Genomic DNA, 18,010 nt, shown 5'->3' on the forward strand with positions numbered 1-18,010 from the left:
ATTAGCCCAACCTCCTGCTGGCCCTGGTTTAAAACAACCTGCAGGGGCTTCCCTTGATCGGTGATGTATGAGTGGCAGCGATGGGGCAAGCCAGACATTGAGCCTGGCTGGAGTCGGGCTGCCTCCCATTTCCCTGCTAACTTGTCTTCTGTGACTGGACATAATTTAGTCTAATTGTCTTCATGTGGGTTTCTTTCATCATGGCCACAATCCCGTTTCGCCAGCGGCTCACAAGGACATTTCGGTGGGGTCGGGCTGGTCCATCTCTGCTGCTTCTTTCTCTTCCAGCCTCCCAGGGCTCTCAGAAGGAGAAAGGAGGTGCTTGGCAGAGAGCTCAGCAGCCAAGAGATCAGGGAGGGGAGAGGGATCTTGTTGGTGTGGATCTCTCAGCTGATCCAGCTCCCATCCCGCTCTGAGGGAGCAAAGAGGGAAACCCAACTCTCCCTTTTGCCTTTGCAACTGCAAACATGCAAATCCCAAGCCAGAAGGATGAGAAACTGCTGTTAGTGTCCATCCATCCTTGCTTCTGCTGGAGAAAGTGAGCTGGAGCCCTCTGCTCCCTGTCAGCACAGAGTGGCTGTGCCAAGTCATGGAATTATAGAATCATGGAATGGTTTGGGATGGAAGGCACCTTAAAGATCATCTCATTCCAACTCCCTGCCATGGGCAGGGACACCTTCCACTAGCCCAGGTTGCTCCAAGCCCTGTCCAACCTGGCCTTGAAAGTTCTCCCTCTGCTCTCCAGCAACAGCAAGTCCTGCTGTGGTTGTCCTGGGAACCTCTGGAGCCCAGGTTGGACTTTCAGTCCCAGCAATTATCAGAGCTCTTGGAGTTTTGTGTTGCAAATTCAGGGTTGCCCAGAAGCCCCGAGAGGCCCATGCCCTGCAGAGCTGAGGCTCAGCCATGGCTCCAGGCAGGTGGAGCACGGAGTTGTGCTGCATTCCAGCAAGGATCTCCACAGCAGCCACCCTCACTGGTGCTCCTGGAGCATCCCACAGCTGGGCACCGGAGCCACACACATCCTTCTGCCACCTGTAAAGTGCCTGGAGTGAGCTGAAGGTGCTTCCCCCCCATCCCAGGGACTGCAGCAGCCTGGGAAAACAAGCCACGTGCTGGCATGTCCGGGCTGCCTGCAGCCTCCATCCGCCTTGGGAGGGACCGTGCAGCCACCCAGCCGGAATTATCCTGCCCTTTTGTGCGAGATGTTTGGGTTTGGGGTTTTGTTGTTGTTGTTGTTGTTGTTGGGGCTTGTCCCTTTGGTTTTCTTGGAAGCACGTCCCTGGATTTTTTTTTTTTTATTATTTTTATTTTTTTGACGGGAAGAAGCTGGCGTTTCATGAAAGCTTCTCTTCCCCTCGTTATTTAATGTTAAAGCACTTCAATTAGTTTCATTTGATTTACTTTGATGCTTTTGTTCCCGGAGGTTTCCAGGCACACAGGGGCTGCTCCACCTCTCCGTGGCTGCCCCACTTTGATCTCGGCAGTGCTGCTAAGGGGCCTCCTGCCACTCCCCGGGCGCTGGGACAGAGGCATCCAGGCACAGCATCCCTGGCACCGCCGGCGCTGCGGCGCTGGCTGCTCCGCTTCCCCCCGGGCCTGTCGTCACCCCCATCTGTTCCAAAACCAATATTGACTCGGGAGAGCGGGGGGAGCCTCCCGCCAGGCTGTTTTAATCAAAGCTTTCCCCCCAGCAAATGAAGTTTTTACAAGAAGGTCTCCAGGTGCTGCGGGCTCGGGGGAGGAGGACACAATGGCCGTGCCCGCGGGGGATCGCTGCTATGGCAAAGAGGGGGAGCCGGAGGGGCCGGGAGCCCCGGGGAACTCCGAGGGTTAGGCGGGGATCGACGGCAGCCAGACAGCGGTTTGAAACGCGGAGCCAAAGCATTTAACATTCGCGAACCAATTAAGGAGGGGAGAGGGCGGCGGGGAGGGGAGGTCGAGGCGTTTTTCGGCAGGGAAAATTCGTTCTCATGGGAATGCTGCGGGCAGAGCCCTCTCTGCGTGGCGGATGCCCTGGACCAGAGCTCCCCAGTGTCCCCACAAAGCCTTCCCTTTCCCATTCCCACTCCCTGAAGCTTCTCAACGCCGTTGATGGTTTCTCCTGGCCGAGGGTGAGCAGCAAGGGTTGGGTCTCCAGAGACTTGCCATAATGACTTGTAGGAGAAGCATTAATACAACATTGGGAGTGACCATGAACTCAAACCAGTTGGCTCCAAGGGTCAGAGGAGAGGGAAGAGTGGGAAAATATGGGGAAAGCCCTTCTGCCTTTGCTCAAGCATCATGCCAGTGACTGCTCTCTTGTCCAAGGTCTCCAGAATGGTTGTAGCTGTGTCAGGGCTGGAATAGGGAGCAAATTGGGTAGACAACATAAACACAGTGAGGGGTGTGTTGCCATATTGACTTGGAAGCAGGAGTGGCCGGGAAAACCACCTGGGTCATGTCCAGCCTGATCCTGCCCGCGCCAGGTACCACCTGCAAGTTCAGGACTTGCTCCCAACTTTCAAATGCCACTTCCACTGCACGGCTTGGGAGGACACAGGGACATCTGTGCTCCTTGCCTGGGGATGGCACATCTCAGCCCTACACCTGTGGGTGATGTCACAGCATCACACATCCATGGCCACCTACATCATCCCTTTGCATGCCCCAAGCGAGCCAGAGACCCGGAACAGATCAGGTGAGACACAGCCCAGAGCAGCAAAGAGATAGCTCAGCACTTTTTGGGTGTGAATGGGGGGGGGAAATACCAGCAATCGGTTAAAAATGCATCTCTTGAAAACAAGCAGCCAGCTCAGAACAATGGGTGAGGGCAAGGAGAGGGGCTGGCTCAGGGAGGACACACGGGATGAAAGAGTGCTGGAAAACCAGCCTTTAAAAGTAAAGGCCAATCTTTGCACCCCTTCCCAACCGCTGGGAATATTTCCCCTGCCGTGGAGGTCGGAGCCTGCAGGCGGTTTGGGGAAGGGGCAGCAGAAACGGGGGTTTGTGGTTAAAAGCTCAGCGACTGTAAAATGCTACCAGGCTTCCCAGTAAACGGAGCGCCTTTTATTTTCCCCCTTTAAAGGGACTGTAATTAGTTTAAAACCAGCAGCAGGGAAGCACTACAGCTCCTTTTGCAGGGACAATGGCAAAATAAGTGTATCAACACCCTGGCCAGCGTATTTTGCTTCCCTGATGAGACCAGCTCCTTGCCTGGAGCCTTGCTTAGCCCTGAGAGCTACCCTGGGTGCTCTGAATCGGGCACTTCCATTACCCAGCTCAGGGGCACTGCTCTGGCTCTGGCTGCCTGGAGTCCTCACACAGCCACCCATGGGCATGTGCCCTGCAGGTAACCACAGCCAGAGGCACCATTTCAGTCCCTCAGGGACTCCACATCTGCGAGAATGCTTGATAATTTTGGCCGAGCTTTCCAGTCTGTCTCTCTGTTACCTGCCCCAGTGAGCATCTGCTTGGCCTGGGAACATCACCAGCGGGTTTGCTCTCCCAGCACCCCCACGAGGACAGCAAACAGCTATCATTGCCTTATTATTCCACTTCCCAATATTTGCCAGCTTCTGAAACAAATGCTCTGGAGAAATTAAACCGAAGTGTATCTCGGGACCGAGGAAAACCAAACCCTTTCCACCCACGTCCTCGTGAGACTGAGCTTTGTACCAGCTCCAGGGCTGCTGGGGCAGGGGGGCAAAAGTCACACCGAGCTTTCTGTTTGCCTGAACATTTTTTTGGGGGGAAGCACATTAAATTGCTCCCTCCTGACACGGGGCAGGGAACTGGAGCCTGCACTGGAGATGCTGCCACTTGGCCGGCCGTGGGCTCCTCCAGGCTGACTCTCCCATCCCCGCGTTTCACAGAATCATTAAGGTCGGAAAAGACCTGGAAAGGCTGGGAAATACCTGCCAAAATTTGCCGGGGAGGGGGAAGCTCCCAGCTCTCCAGGCAGTCGCGGGGTGGGGCTGCTCCCTCCTCCCTCGCCTGGAGCAGGAGGCAGCGGTCCGGGTCCATCCCGCCGGGGATGTGCCTCCATCCCAGCCAGCCGGGGGGACACACGATTATTTCCCCGTTGATAGGGTTCAGTGGGACTGAAAGAGCTACACGCCCTCTGGTAATTTGTAGTTTGTCGATGCTGAGCTGACATTTCACTGAACCCGGGGCAGCAGCAGGCAGTGAGGAGCGAGGAATCGCTCCGCTATTGTAATGCCCCAGACGCTGGGAGCTTGGCTAATAGGGGACATTCCTTCCTCCCAGGACTTCCTCCACGACTTTCATGCATTCAGGACCAGCTTTGGTTAGTCGGGCTCGTTAATGGCAGCGTTTGGGTGACTGTCCTCCCCGTTTTCCCGAGCATGAATATTATCCCTATTTTGTTCTGTATTGTTCATAACCGGGGGGGGGGACAATTAATCAGAGCAGAAAGGACTTTATTCAGCTGGAATTCCTTCCACGGCTGCACCACTGAGAACAAATTAGCAGTTCACACGTTGCAATTGGCCTTTTCTATGGACGTGGAGTTTGGACTAAGGGCACCTTTGAGGGAACCTGCACCTTTCCCTTGCCCGGGGGTGTTACCAGGGGTTGACTGGGCTGTTGAAAGCCAAATTTCTGGGAAATGAGAGCTTATCTGGAGAAACCTAAACCCTTCAATTCACACCTGCTCCCAATATTGGATGAGTGCCTTCCCCACCTTTTCCCAGCCGCTGTTTGCGTGTCCGGCCAGTGAGGGGGTGAATGGATGGGCCATCAGCAGGGCAGCCCTAGCACACAATGTTATCAACCAGGGGACCAAGGGCAGGGACTCCGGGACGCTGATGGTGCTCAGGGATTTCATTCATCGGGCAGTGACTGCTAATTGATTTCACAACTGATACCTGCGATCCAGCTCCTCCCAGAGGACAGGGCTCTGGTGAACGTGCTAAGCACACATTCCTCACCGTGAAACACAGCGATCTAGAGCCATTATTTCCCATCAGCTCCTCCCTGCAAACCCTTTCCCAGGCGAAGGACCAATTTCCCTGCGCTCTGCAACACATGACTAACGCTGTCATCTGCCCTGAGGGAGTTCCAGGCTTCTCTTGAGATGCTCAGGACCGATGAGGAGCTGGAGTGGATGGTCCTTACCTCCCTGGTGGCTGAGCTTTGGCAGCTCCCACAATGGTGAAGCAGACAGACCTCCACCCTGCAAACACCTCGCCCAAAAAAAGTTCAGAAGGACTGGGCAGAGGAATCAGGGCTGCCCGGGGGTGCTGAGCCACACTGGGAGGTGCTGGAGTTGTCTGAGGCACAGGGACAGCCCTTGGATGGTGCCCAGAGGCACAGAAGGCTCTGTGCTCCTGGGATTGCTGCTCTGGTGGCAGCTGCCTCATGCACCAAACCTGACACCTGTGACAGGGATGTGAGGATGAAACACGGCCCTTCCTGCTCCCTGCAGGTGTGGGAGCACCGAGCCTGCCACGCTGCCACAGCCAGACCAGCCAAGGGCACTGGGAACCAGGTGCTGGTGCCACTTGATGCCTGTATTAAGAGTGCCCAGAGCTGAGTCACCTCATCTTGCCCTGTTCGGGCAAAATAAATTTCACCCACAGCCAGTTTCACTCTCAGCAGTCACTGAAAGTGGCCCAAGGGCTGGACCTGTGCAGAGTGGGGTCCTGAGAGGTGTTTCTGCAGTGGAGCAGCAGCAGATTGACTGACATTGAGTTTGTGGCCCTTCCTTTTCCTTTTCCTTTTCTCTTTCTCTTTTCATTTGACTTTTCTCTATTTCCTTTTCTTTCTTTTCAGCTTCCTTTTCCTTTTTCCTTTTCCTTCCCCTTCCTTCTGTTCCTGGCAAGCCCTGTGCACACAGCCAGTGCCCAGCTCCTGTCCCTGCCACACAAACATCTGTGTTCCACTCCTGGCTAATGACGTCTGCCCTGGGATGCCGGATGCAAAAACACCTCCCCCCTCCTCCTTCGCTCCCAAATCTGGTTTGCATTTCCCAAATTTTATCAGGCACTGATTCTTTGAGGTTTTTAAAGACTCCTGTCCCAATGGCAGCCCTGGCTTTGGGGCTGCAATGTTTGTTTTCCAGAGCCTGGGGGCCCTGTGATGCTCAGCCCTGTTCAATCTAATGGTTTGCTGCTCCTGTGCCTTTCCCAGCTTGAAGGCATGGGAATAAAGAGCTCCTTTAGGAGGGTTTATCCAAAATAATGCTTAGCAGAGTGTGAGGACCACCATCACTCCTGCCTGCTCAGCTCCTCCCTCCAGCACCCTCATCCCAGCATCCTGTCTCCGACTGTGGCTGTTCCCAGTGAAGCCTCCGAGGTGTCCCAGTAAAGGACCTGCTCGTCTGGGTGTGAGATAATGGGGGTGCTGAGCTTGGTCCTCCAGGCTCTGTGGTCTCCAGGGCCGTGTTTGAACTCTGCAATCATGTCTTTGCAACACCCCACGCCCCGAGTGTCACATGCAGCCCTTCCCGAGGTCCCCGGGGACACCACGCGCCCAGTCCACACACCCTGCCCAGTGACTTGGCTAATGGGGTGCAGGGGTGTGTCAGCCCCAGAAAAAAAGGTGGATTTTCTGAGAGGGGATGCTCAAACAAGCTGGACCAGCTCCGTCCCCGTGCTGCAGATCTGCTCCAGCAGGCACGAAACTGGAAAGGGGGTGATTCAGCTGCTGACCTGCCAGGCAGCCCCGTGGGGCTGGACAGGTTCTGCTGGCCAGGAGGACAAGTTCCTGCCTGTGAGCTTCCAGCACCTGGCTCACCCAGGGCAGCAGTGGGAAACCCTGGCTGACCCAGCTGGGAAAGGGATGGGCTTTGCAAAGAGCTCTCTGGGGAGCTGTGTCCATTCTGGGGAGACCGAACAGATCCCCTGAGTGAGCCCAGAGGGGCTTCGAGGGGTTGGTTTGTGGCTTCCCCAGCAGCAGTTCACAGAGGCCACTCTGGGAGGCAGAACCCATTTTCCCAGACTGCCAGCACTGCCTCGAGCCCCCTTTAGACTTCCCTGAGCTCAGCATCCCACATGGAGCTGGACAGAAAGGATAAGAGGGAGCACGGTAATTGTGTATCGATAGGAACTTTTCAGGGTTGGCACTTCCAGGCAGTTCTGCCACACGGGGCCAGGATGTGGCCACCAGGTCGAGGGAGGTGATTCTGCCCCTTTGCTCTGCTGAGCTGAGACTCCCCTGCAGAGCTGCCTCCAGCTCTGGGGTCCCAAGACAGGGAGGATGTGGAGCTGCAAGTCCAGAGGAAGCAACCCCAGTTGATCAGAGAGGGCTGGAGCAGCTCTGCTGTGAGGAAAGGCTGGGAAATTGGGATTGTACAGCCTGGAGAAGAGAAGGCTTCGAGGTGACCCGATTGTGGCCTTGCAGTGCCTGAAGGAGCTACAAGAAGGATGGAGAGAGACTATTTACAGGGGCCTGTAGTGCCAGGACAAGGGGGAATGGCTTCACACTGACAGAGGGCAGGTTTAGATTAGAGATCAGGAGGAAATTCTTCCCTGTGAGGCCCTGGCAGAGGTTGCCCAGAGAAGCTGTGGCTGCCCCTGGATCCCTGGAAGTGCCCAAGGCCAGGTTGGACATGGCTTGGAGCAACCTGGGCTAGTGGAAGGTGCCCCTGCCCATGGCAAGGGGTTTTGGAAGGAGATGGTTTTTAAGGCCCCTTCCAACCCAAACCATTCCATGATTCTCTGATATGATGAAGAGGTGTCAGCTGCCCTACCTGGCACATGCAGGAGTAGGTGGGCATGGAGGGGGGTGTGGAGCAGAGCCAGGGCACCAGGGAGGCCCCAGCTGGGCACCTCCTGCTTGGACACTTTCCTCCACCAGGAATGCATTAAGGAGAAATGGAGCTTGGCTGCCAGTCCTCCCTCTGATCGATGAGATGAAATTTGATAAGGAAGCAGCAGGAATGTGCTCAGCACATGAAAAAAACCCATCTCACCCCGTGGGAAAAAGGGCAGGAGGGAAGGGGCTGTGAGTACCAGCCTTCCTGGAAAGGTTTTCTCCCCAGGGCATCCCAGGGGAGTTTCCAAGCTGGCTGCATCTCAGGAGCCACAGGGCCACCAAGAGGGGTATCAGGGTGTGGATTCAGCGGTGCAAGGTGCAGAGGGAGGTATTGCCCCCTCTGAGAAGGTGTGGAGGAACCAATTTCCCAGCAAAGCTGCTCCTGACTAGTCAGCCAGTTGCTATCCAAATGGGAGTACTTCCAGACTGCTTGGCCATACTGATGTGAGAGTTCCTGAGAGGGGAATCCCACCGGAGAGGCTCTGTGCTTTCACCAGGCCAAGGATTTCTGCGTGTCTCTCTCCCTTCTGAAGACACAAACACTGCCTGGAGGGCAGCCAGCCACCGGACAAACACCCACCAGCGAGCAGAAAGGACGTGCAGGAGGAGACAAGACCCCTCTGAGACGCTCCAGAGGGCTGAGAACGTGCTGCGGGGCTGCTCTGCCTTCACTCAGTGATAAATGTCACACAGGGACACGCGCAGCATCCCCACACAAATGAAAACAGGGAGGTGGCCGCCGGGTCCTCCCCACAACCCCCCCCCCGCTGGCGCCTGCGCTGCGACTTTGAAATATGGGCTGGTGGCAGCATCCATTTGGGAATGTCGCTGTCAGGCAGGCAGAGACAGCACGGCTGCGTGCTTGGGGGTGGCAGGCAGCGCACCGCGGCTGCGATAAATAAAATTTAGACTCATTTACTGAAACAGGGGCAAGCTGCACCCGGAACGCGCTGCGGGAAGCGTGTGACCTCCTCCCGCCGCGCCCCGCGGGTGAGTCACGGCAGCTCCCTCAAGGATCAAGATCTGGAAAGGAGCCAGGACAACAATCAGCCACATCGGGTCTATACGCGATAACGCCGCATTATCAGGCTCCATCCAGCTGCTGAGTCAGCCCTTCCATCGCCCTCCCAGCCTGGCAGGCAACCAGGGATGGGGCTGCTGCCGCAGCGATATGGGATCAGGACCCCTTCCCGCCCCGTGCGCCTTCCTCGGGAGCTGATAATCCCCCCCAGCTGCTCGGCAAACCGCGGGTGGGCGGCGAGTGCCAGCCCTGAGGGCAACACCGGGGACCCGCGGGGTTAATTCGCCGGCAGCCGGGCAGACGGACCGAGCCCGTGCGGTTTTCCAGCCGGGAGCGCGGCTGCATCCGCGGCTTTGGCCATCGGCTGGCGGCTGCCTTGGGTGGCACCGTGCCCGCTTCCCCGGCGGAGCGTCTGGCCCTCGGATGCCGCCGGCTGCCGGGATGTGGCGGGATGGGAGCTGCCTGCAGCCGGCAGGATGCCCTGGCGTGGGGCAGCCAGCCGGGTTTCCCACGGCTCGCCCTCGCCCGCGGGCTGCGGGGAGGGGCGGGTGGGCAGAGCTGCGGGCGTGCGGGGCCGGGAGGGAGCGGAGCGGCAGGACAGGGAGGCCCCGGGGAGCAGAGGCAGGGACTGTCACCCTGCGGAGAGGCTCCCTTTGATGGTCGCATCCCACAGCCCCGCCGCGGCAGCCGCATCCTGCCCGCGCTGGCTGCTCCGAAAAAATCCGCTGGATTTTGCTGTTAGCGCTGGAAATCAGCGTTGAAACCACCCCCCTGAGCGTGGCTGCCGGCTTGTTAACTGCTACTAGGAAAATTCAGAGAAAAACTCCTCTTCTCCTGCTCTCCCCCCCTCCGCCCCCCCCGCTCCCGTGTGTGCTCCCTGTGGAACAGTCCCGCATCCCTCCCGGCTGCTGGGAGGAAGCAGGCAGGGAACGAGGCAGAGGGAAATGGGGGTGCTGGGAGAGCTCAGCGTGATGACAATGCAGATGGGAATGCTCTGGAAAAGCTGCAGAGTGTCTCATTTCTTTGCAGTATTTAGTGTCTCCACCTGGCACTGCTGCATATTATCAGGGATGCTGTGTTCCCATGTCCTAGAGTTTCAAAATTTCAGTTTGAACTTATAATTTAGAGACTGTGACCCACAGTGGTTTGGAACTAAAATAGGTCTGGAAAAAAGCGGAGTTTTTGTAGAGCACAAACTCGGCTCCACAGCTCCATTTACTTCCTACTCATCTTTCAAACCTCCACAGGTTCTTCCCCACCAAGCTTTGCTCTGAGTCTCACTTTTAAATCTGTCACAATTCACTTGGTTTAACAATGAAATGAGAGACAGATCTGAGCAAGCAAACCCTGGGCCAGAACGTTCAGTATCTTTGCAGCTGGATCCATTAACGTGGGACCAGAGGATGGAATTTCCCAGCGTGTTCAGAGCACGAGCCACACACTTAAAAAAAAAATAAAAAATAATTCCCTGCTAAAGAAGCCAGTGGGAAAAGCACACAGGATGGTGAGAGGAGCTGGGGACTTAGTGCAGCTCATTCCAGGGGATCCCAGCCAGCACCTGCACATCATTCATCTTCTTTTATTGCCCTTTCTCAGCTTCTTGCTGTATTTTAATGCAAAGCCTGATACCCGCTTTGGAAAGAGACATTATCCAGGCCTTCCCGTGTGCTTGGGAACGCTGCTGGCCCTGTCTGCTGGCCAGATAAATAGGCAGGAGAAGAATTTGGGATCAGGGATGTGATGAAAGTGTTTTTGCCATCAGGAGCCTCACTTCCCTCCACTGTCCCAAGCAAAGCCTGGGCCACAGGGTCGTGGTCTGGACCCAGCTCGCCTGGAATTGCATCTGTGGCTCCATTCAGCCCTGGAGCAGCACAAGAGTCTAAAATTCAGTGTTTCCTCCCACTTCCGTGGTATTTTTGTCTTTCCAGCCTTCATCCTGAGCTGGGAGGAGGCAGTGCTGTGGCAGCCTGTCCCAAAGTCTCGTTCCCAGTGTGGACATGCTGGGATCCAGTGTCCAGCACCATAGGAAGGTCATGCCCCAGAAACTCTGTGGCATTGCCCTGTGCTGTGTGGGACCACGGAGTGCAAGACCCACCAGTGGGAGGGTGGAAGGGCTGGGATGAGGGGGTAATCCTGGCCCCATCCCTTGCTCTGGCACTGCTGGCCATGCGGCAGCAGGTGTGGTGTGACATGTTCACTCTTGGGGCTAATCCCTTGTCCCTATTTTCCTCTCAGCATGGGAAAGCAAATCACTACTTTTAATCTCATTTTCCAGCTCCCACTCCAGAGGGGGCCCAGGCCCAGGTGAGAATGCCTTGGCTTCCTCCCTCTGTTTATCCCCTGACCTGAGGGAGGGGATTTTCCCCTGAGGAGGACAGGAAGAAGTGCTGGGGCCACAGAGAGCTGCCAGGTCACCAGAAATCAGGGAGGTCACACACAGGTCCCACCAGGGAAGGGGGAAGAGCGGCCCAGGATCCTCTGGGCACGCCCTTTGCATCTTTGTGACCTTTTCTCACTGGCAGAGACCTCTGGGTGCTAAAGCAGCCCCATTGTACCCACAGAGGCTTCCTGCACCATCCACCCCTGGCACACTCCTCCCAGCAGAGCTGGGACCCCGAACCCACTGCCAGGACAGGGAGGAGAAAGAGCAGGGGGGGCTCAGGCAGCTGCCAGCTTTGGCATATCCTTATCCCAGATAACCACTGGTGACCCCGGAGCATCTCCCTCCCTTCTCAGCCCCGGGAGGTCCTGGCAAGCCTGCTCTTCCACCGCAGCCCTGCCTGCAGCCCTGTGTTTGCAGCTCCTTAGCAGGCAGCAGCCTCAGACGCGTTTCGTGGCCACACGCAGAGACAATAATCACTTGTAGTCTGGCCGCAGCCTTTCCAGCAGCCTGCCTGGCTGCGGGGCGGAGGCGGCAGGGCCGGTGGCTCCGTGTGGGGACGGGATTCCTGCCCACCCCGGAGCTGGGCTGGCCCTCTCCCACCCGCAGGAGCCCCCCCGGCGGGGGCAGAGGGGACCGGCTGCCGGCCCCGGGGCAGAGCGGGTTAAAAGAGCGGCCAGAACATCCCGCCGAGCCCCACATGGGTTTGCCGGAGGCTGAAACGTGACTGGAGCTGGGTTGTGGTGAAGTGGGTGGGATGAGAGTTTCACGACCTGGTTCCAGCAGAGGCGTGGGCAGCATCCCCGGAATGATTAATGCTGGGGGGAGGCAGAGAGAGACCCAGCAAAGCGCTGATAAGGGAGGGCTGACAGAGACGAACGGCGACAACAGAAAGGACCCGTTTGTCAGTCACTGCGAGAAATCCCCCCCCCTCCCCGCCAGGAAATGATAGATTGGGAATGCCACCTGCTTCCACCTCTGTTGACTCAAACCGTGGGATACCTGGGAGGCCAGCGCTCGCTCTATGTGAGATTTCCAGCGTTATTTATTGGAGCTCGTAATTCAGATGAGAAAATGGAAAATATCATGCATCCCTCAGCCCAGCTGCCTCCCAGGCTTGCCCAGCCTGATGCTTGCTCCCAGCCTCCCAGCTCCTGGCAGCTGAGAGGTGAAGTGCACAAGAATCCAGATGATCCCTAAAGCCTCGCTTCCTGAGGCTCTGGAGAGCTCTGGGTCCTCGCAAATTCACTCGGCAGCTGCCAGCGAGAGGATGGAGGGGCAGGTGTGGGGAAGGGGAGGTGTGGGATGAGAGGAACAGATGCTTTGGAGGGAGCAGCTCTGAGATGCTCAGCTCGGGCACTGGTGATGCTGCTGCCGGTGTCGGACCTGTGCTGCTCCACACCAGCAGAATGAAGTGACTCATTAGCAATAAGAAGGTTCTGCCCTTCTTGTTCTGGCTGCAGAGTATCAGCTCCTGCCAGCCACGAACTGCTGCTGGCCTGAGCGGGCAGGGAGGGATCAGCAGGGGAGCTCCAGTTTCCCCTGGGGCTCCACGAGCACAGGGTGTGGGAGCAGCCCCATTCCAGCCCGGATCAGGAGCCCCTCTCCGGGTGGGAGCTGCGGCCACCCCCTCCCCGCCGCTCGCTGCGTTTGGAACGCAATGAGAACACAAGCGGCTTCTGAGGGTCCCACGCGGGAAGCAGCTGCATCATCCCACGCTGAGGGTTCCCTCCAGCCTCCCGGCGGGGCCGGGAACCGGGGTCCCTCTGCAGGGCCGGCCACAGCTCGCTCCCGGCTTGCGGGGGGTTGGATTCATCCCAGGCTGGGATCGCGGGCTGGGCTCTGCGGGGCTGCCCGACCCCCCGAGCCGTTCCCGAGCCGCTCCGGCGGCGTGGCCGGGCCGCGAGTGCCCCCGCGTGGCACCGGGGCTCGGGATGGCGATGGAGCCGGGATGGGGATGGGGAGGGATGCAGCCGGAGATGGAGATGGATGGAGCTGGGATGGGGTTGGGTAGAGCTGGGATGGGGATGGATGGAGCTGGGATGGGGATGGATGGAGCTGGGATGGGGATGGATGGAGCCGGGGCTGGGGAGGGATGGAGCTGGGGATGGACCCAGGATGGGGATGGAGGGATGGAGCCGGGATGGGGATGAAGCCAGAGATGGGAAGGGATGGAGCCGGGATGGGGATGGAGCTGAGGATGGGGAGGGATGGAGTCGGGGATGGGGATGGATGGAGTCGGGGATGGGGATGGATGGAGTCAGGGATGGGGATAGAGCTGAGGGTGGGGATGGATGGAGTCGGGGATGGGGATGGATGGAGTCGGGGATGGGGATGGGGATGGATGGAGCTGGCACTGGGGATGGAGCTGAGGTCAGTGCTGCAGTGGCAGGAACAAGACCAAGGGGAGAAACCCTCTGGGAGGTGGTGTGGGGGTGGAAATGCCCCCTGGGCAGGGGGTTCTCCCACACCACCAGGCTTGGCAGCTCCAGGCAAGGGATCCTGGGGTGGCACCGTGTGGCAGAGGGCTTGGGGTGTCCCTGCTGCTCAGTGGAAAGCTGCCTGGTGGGAGAGGCCCATGGCTTGTATCCAAAATAGTGCAGCCAGCAGGAGCAGGGCAGTGACTGTCCCCCTGTGCTGGGCACTGGTGAGGTACCACCTCAAATCCTGGGATAATTTTGGGCCCCTCATGACAAGAAAGACTTTGAGGGGCTGGAGCGTGTCCAGGGAAGGGAAAGGAGCTGGGGAAGGGTTTGGAGTATCCTGTGAGGAGCTGGGGGGGCTCAGCCTGGAGAAAAGGAGGCTCAGGGGGGACCTTCTGACTCTGCAACTCCCTGACAGGAAGGGGGAGCTGGGGAGGGGGGGGTCAGGCTCTGCTCCCAGGGAACAAGCAATAGGATGAGAGGCCTCAAGTTGCAGCAGGTGAGGTTTGGATTAGATATTAGGAAAATCTTTTTCACTACAAGGATGGTCAGGCTTTGGAACAGACTGCTCAGGGCAGTGGTGGAATCACCATCCCTGGAAGCATTTAAGCAACTGTGAAGGTGGCACTTGGGGACGTGGTTCAGTGGTGAACACTGTGCTGGGTTCATGGTTGCATTCAGTGATCTTAGAGGTCTTTTCCAGCTTTTAATTCCAGATTCCAAAGCAACTGCCCCCTAGTGAGGTTCCCAGAAGCTTCAGGGGGAGCTGGCAGGATGCAAGAGGAGGTGGGTAACGCTCCTTGTTGGAGCCCACTGCCCTCCTCCCTGCTAAGCACAGCGTGTCCAGCGCTGGGATGGCTAAATTCAGGATGTTCACCTCCAAATATCCGGGCAAGAGCGAATCCTGCAGGCCTGGGCTGCTGGCCCCGGGGCCGGTGGCTGGGGAAGGAGCTGCCCTCGCTGTGGGCGAGGGGCTGCTCTGCTGCCACCACCCCGGGCTGTCGTGCCAGGCTGTGTGCTGGTGAAAAGGCCGGCAGCAGGGCCAGCAGCCCGCGGTGGTACAGTCCAGGAGGGTAATGGGTATTGGATTGCTCCCTTAGGTCTGTTCTTGAACCTAATCCTCATTAGACTGAAACCCATTTCAATTAAGACAGGCTGGGCTCCTCCTTTGTCTTTCTTTTAATTGGACCGTTCCCGCTGCTAAATGGGCAGCTTAAGCATCCCAAAGACCCTGAGAAAAGCCCGGCATGTCCCCTAATGGGGTTTGAAAGTGGAGAAATAACAGCATAATCAGTCTCTTCCTCTTTGTGTCAGCCCTTGATTCACACCGCCTGCCCCCCTCCCCTTCACACCCTTTCACTGAGTGGCTGCTGACAGATGGGAACAGGGCCGCCACCTCAATGGGGTTTGTCGGGGGCTTTCATGGGCCCTGTTGCCATTCTCTGGCCCTTCTTCTCCGTCTACTCGTGGCCTTTGTGCCAAGACTGGGAACAAGCTGGGAAAGCTGAGCCTGTCCTGTAAATACCTGCCTCCACCAGATCAGCTTACAGGACAAGATGGGGAACACTTGGCACAGCTCTTTATCCCCTCCTCTGCTATCCCTGAATTTCCCTCCTCCGTCCTCTCTCGTTCTTCCTTGTTTTAGTATCTTCATCTCCATTTTCCCTGCACCTTTTTTTCTCCTCCAGTGGCCTTCTGCTGTCACCCTTCACTCCTATTCTCCTTCCAGTGACCCCTTTGGTGGCCACCACGGCTCAGCCTTTGGCTCAGCAAAACTTCTCCTCTCAGGAGAGGGTGTGTGAAGTAATTGGGTGCCCATGCATAAATTAATTGAGCACCCACGCATAAATTAATTGGTTGCTCATGCATAAATTAATTGAGCATCCACAAATAAATTAGTTGGGTGCCCATACATAAATTAATTGGGTGCCCATGCATAAATTAATTGGGTGTCCATGCATAAATTAATTGAGCACCCATGCATAAATTAATTGGGTGTCCATGCATGAAGGAGTTGGACACTCATGCATAAATTAATCGGGTGCTCATGCCTCGTGCAATTGGGTGCTCATGCATAAATTAATCGGCCGGCCATGCATGAATTAATTGGGAGCTCATGCACAAGGGATGTGATGCTCGTGCATAAATTAACTCGGCACCCATGCATAAATTAGTCGGGTGTGATCAGGTGTGACGCCAGGGCGCACCCACCCGTGTTCCAGTGGGGAGCAAACAGCTCACTTGTGAACTCATTGGGTGCTCATGTGATGGAGCAATCAAACATGAGTTAATAGTGAGACTAATCAGGTGCTGAGCGTGTGCTAATTGGGCCCTCATGCATAAATTAGCTGGGTGGCCATGCAGGAAGCTGCTGGGCTCTCATGCGTGTGCAAAGGGGGTGTTCATGCACGAGCTGATGGGTGCTCAGGTGTGAAGGAATTGGCCCGGGAGGCCGTCTGGGGATCCTGTGCTCTGCTTGGCCGGGCTGGGAGCTGTGGTTCTTCCTGGTGGCAGCTGCAGGAGAGGTGCCAGGGGTGGATGGAGGGGGTGGGGGCTGCCTGGGATCCCCCTAAGGATTCCCCCCTTCAGTGGGTGCGGGAGATTCCAGCCCCCAAAGCAATAAGCAATAAATCCCAAGCAGGGCTCTGGAGTGCCCTTCTCCAGAGTGTATTCCCGAGCCTCTGCATGTGATGGAGGAGTCAGAGCTCAGCTGTAACTCTGGATGTCTCTTCCCCATGAACAGATACAAAACCAAACCCAGGACACACCAGCAACCACTGGCGACTCTGCTGCTTCCAGGCATCTGGAATAACACCACACAGGCAGCTCAAACCAATGCACTGGCACTTGGGGGGACCCAGAGGAAAACAAAACAACAGTAAATCACACTTAATTAACATTTAATTAATGCCTTTTATGGCTTTCTGTGTTTTCAGGCAGGGCCCTGGATTTGCCTGCACAACAGGCACTTGGTGGCAGTTGTTGCTCAAACCAGCACGCTCAGAACTCAGGTGGGTGTAGATTTGTGAATCTTTCAGTGTTTTCCTGAGCACAGGGATGCCCTTTTACACCTTTCCCACAGGATGTGAGACCTATAGTGGAAGGTTGTTTGGAACAAGATGGCCTTTAAGGTCCCTTCCAACCCAAACCATTCCGTGATTCCACGTGACCTGCTCCTCGTCCGTGGGCTCCTGGAAGCCTCACTTGTCTTTTCCTGTACATCCAGAAACATGGAGAGATGCACTTTGCATAGATGCAGTGAGGATGTGGAGGGTGAGAGAGCCTGCAGGACCCCTGACTCTGACTCCTGGGACACTGTCCCTCTCTTGCTGCCAGCTGGGACACGTTTGCTGGAGGAGCTCTGGCTCACTGGACAGGGCTGTGTGCTTCCCACTGGCTATTCTTCAAAAAAAAAATCACATATCAGAGCACATGATCTGATCTACGGGCATTTTAATGACTCCCCAAATATTCCTGAGCTTCTTTGCAACTTCCCTGCGTTTATAGAGAAAATCCAAAGCCCAGTTTATCCGTACTTGAGGCCAGCAGTGCATCCCAGCCTCTCCAGGCTGGAACATGAACTCCACCTCCCTCTCCTTCTCTCGTATGTACCAGGGGGGCATTTTTTCCCCCCCTTCCATATGGTGTCAAGGCCCACCTTGGGCCAGAGCCCCTGGGAGAGCGCCTGGCAGACAGCTGGGAACAGAGGGAAAACAGCAGCCGCCGCTACTGTAACTTCCAAAGGGCCGCAGCAGGACGGGAGAGGGATGCGGCACCAGGAGCTGTCTCCCTGGAAACCGCGGCGTAGGAGACATAATGAGGAGTGTCCCTCCCTCCAACAGCTCTTTAATTCCTTCTTCATCTTTCTTTACAGGCTGAGGAGCCGAGTGGCGGGGCAGGGTGTCCCCCTCAGCCCGGCCTATTGTGGGTTTATGACGCTCTGGCCTCAGAAAAAGCACATTTTTTTTTAACCCAGCTGCCGCTGTAACTTATTGCAACGCCTTGTTATAGCTTTGGGAGGGGGAGGGATGAGAAAGGAGGTCATGCAAAGGGTGCTGTGCGTCCCAGAAGGGACCCTCGGGGAAAATCAGAGTGGGAAAAAGCCGCGGGCTCCCGTCTCCTTCTAGTGTGGCTCTTCCCACAAGCACGGTGTCTAAATGATGTGTTCAGGTCTGGGGCATCCAGAGCGATGAGAAGGGCATATCCCTCCATGCTCCTGGAAAATATGGGCATTCTGACACTGCAAAGGGAGATTCAAATCAGGGGATGAGTGGGGAGGAGGGATAACAGCCCCACGGAGCCCAGGTCCCCATGCGATCACTGCTGCGTGACACCCCACAGGGTACCCGGGCCAAACCCACTCCAGAGCCTGCAGCTGCACCCTGGGCACGTGGGAGCAGGGAGGGACCTTGCCCTGGTGCAAGGAGAGCT

At 56.8% G+C, this 18,010-nt stretch overlaps 1 long non-coding RNA gene across 1 annotated transcript; it reads left to right on the top strand.

Annotated features, from left to right (window-relative positions):
• The first annotated feature begins 2,633 nt into the window (after positions 1-2,633).
• LOC113991957 lies at positions 2,634-17,538 on the top strand. Its single transcript, XR_003542114.2, has 3 exons — positions 2,634-2,677; positions 16,516-16,590; positions 17,454-17,538. It is a non-coding gene; the product is annotated as an uncharacterized LOC113991957 (long non-coding RNA).
• Positions 17,539-18,010: the final 472 nt, after the last annotated feature.

The sequence above is a fragment of the Pipra filicauda genome, unplaced genomic scaffold, assembly GCF_003945595.2.
Source record: "Pipra filicauda isolate LSUMZ 115617 unplaced genomic scaffold, ASM394559v2 scaffold87_size3191425_pilon, whole genome shotgun sequence".
NCBI lineage: Eukaryota > Metazoa > Chordata > Aves > Passeriformes > Pipridae > Pipra > Pipra filicauda.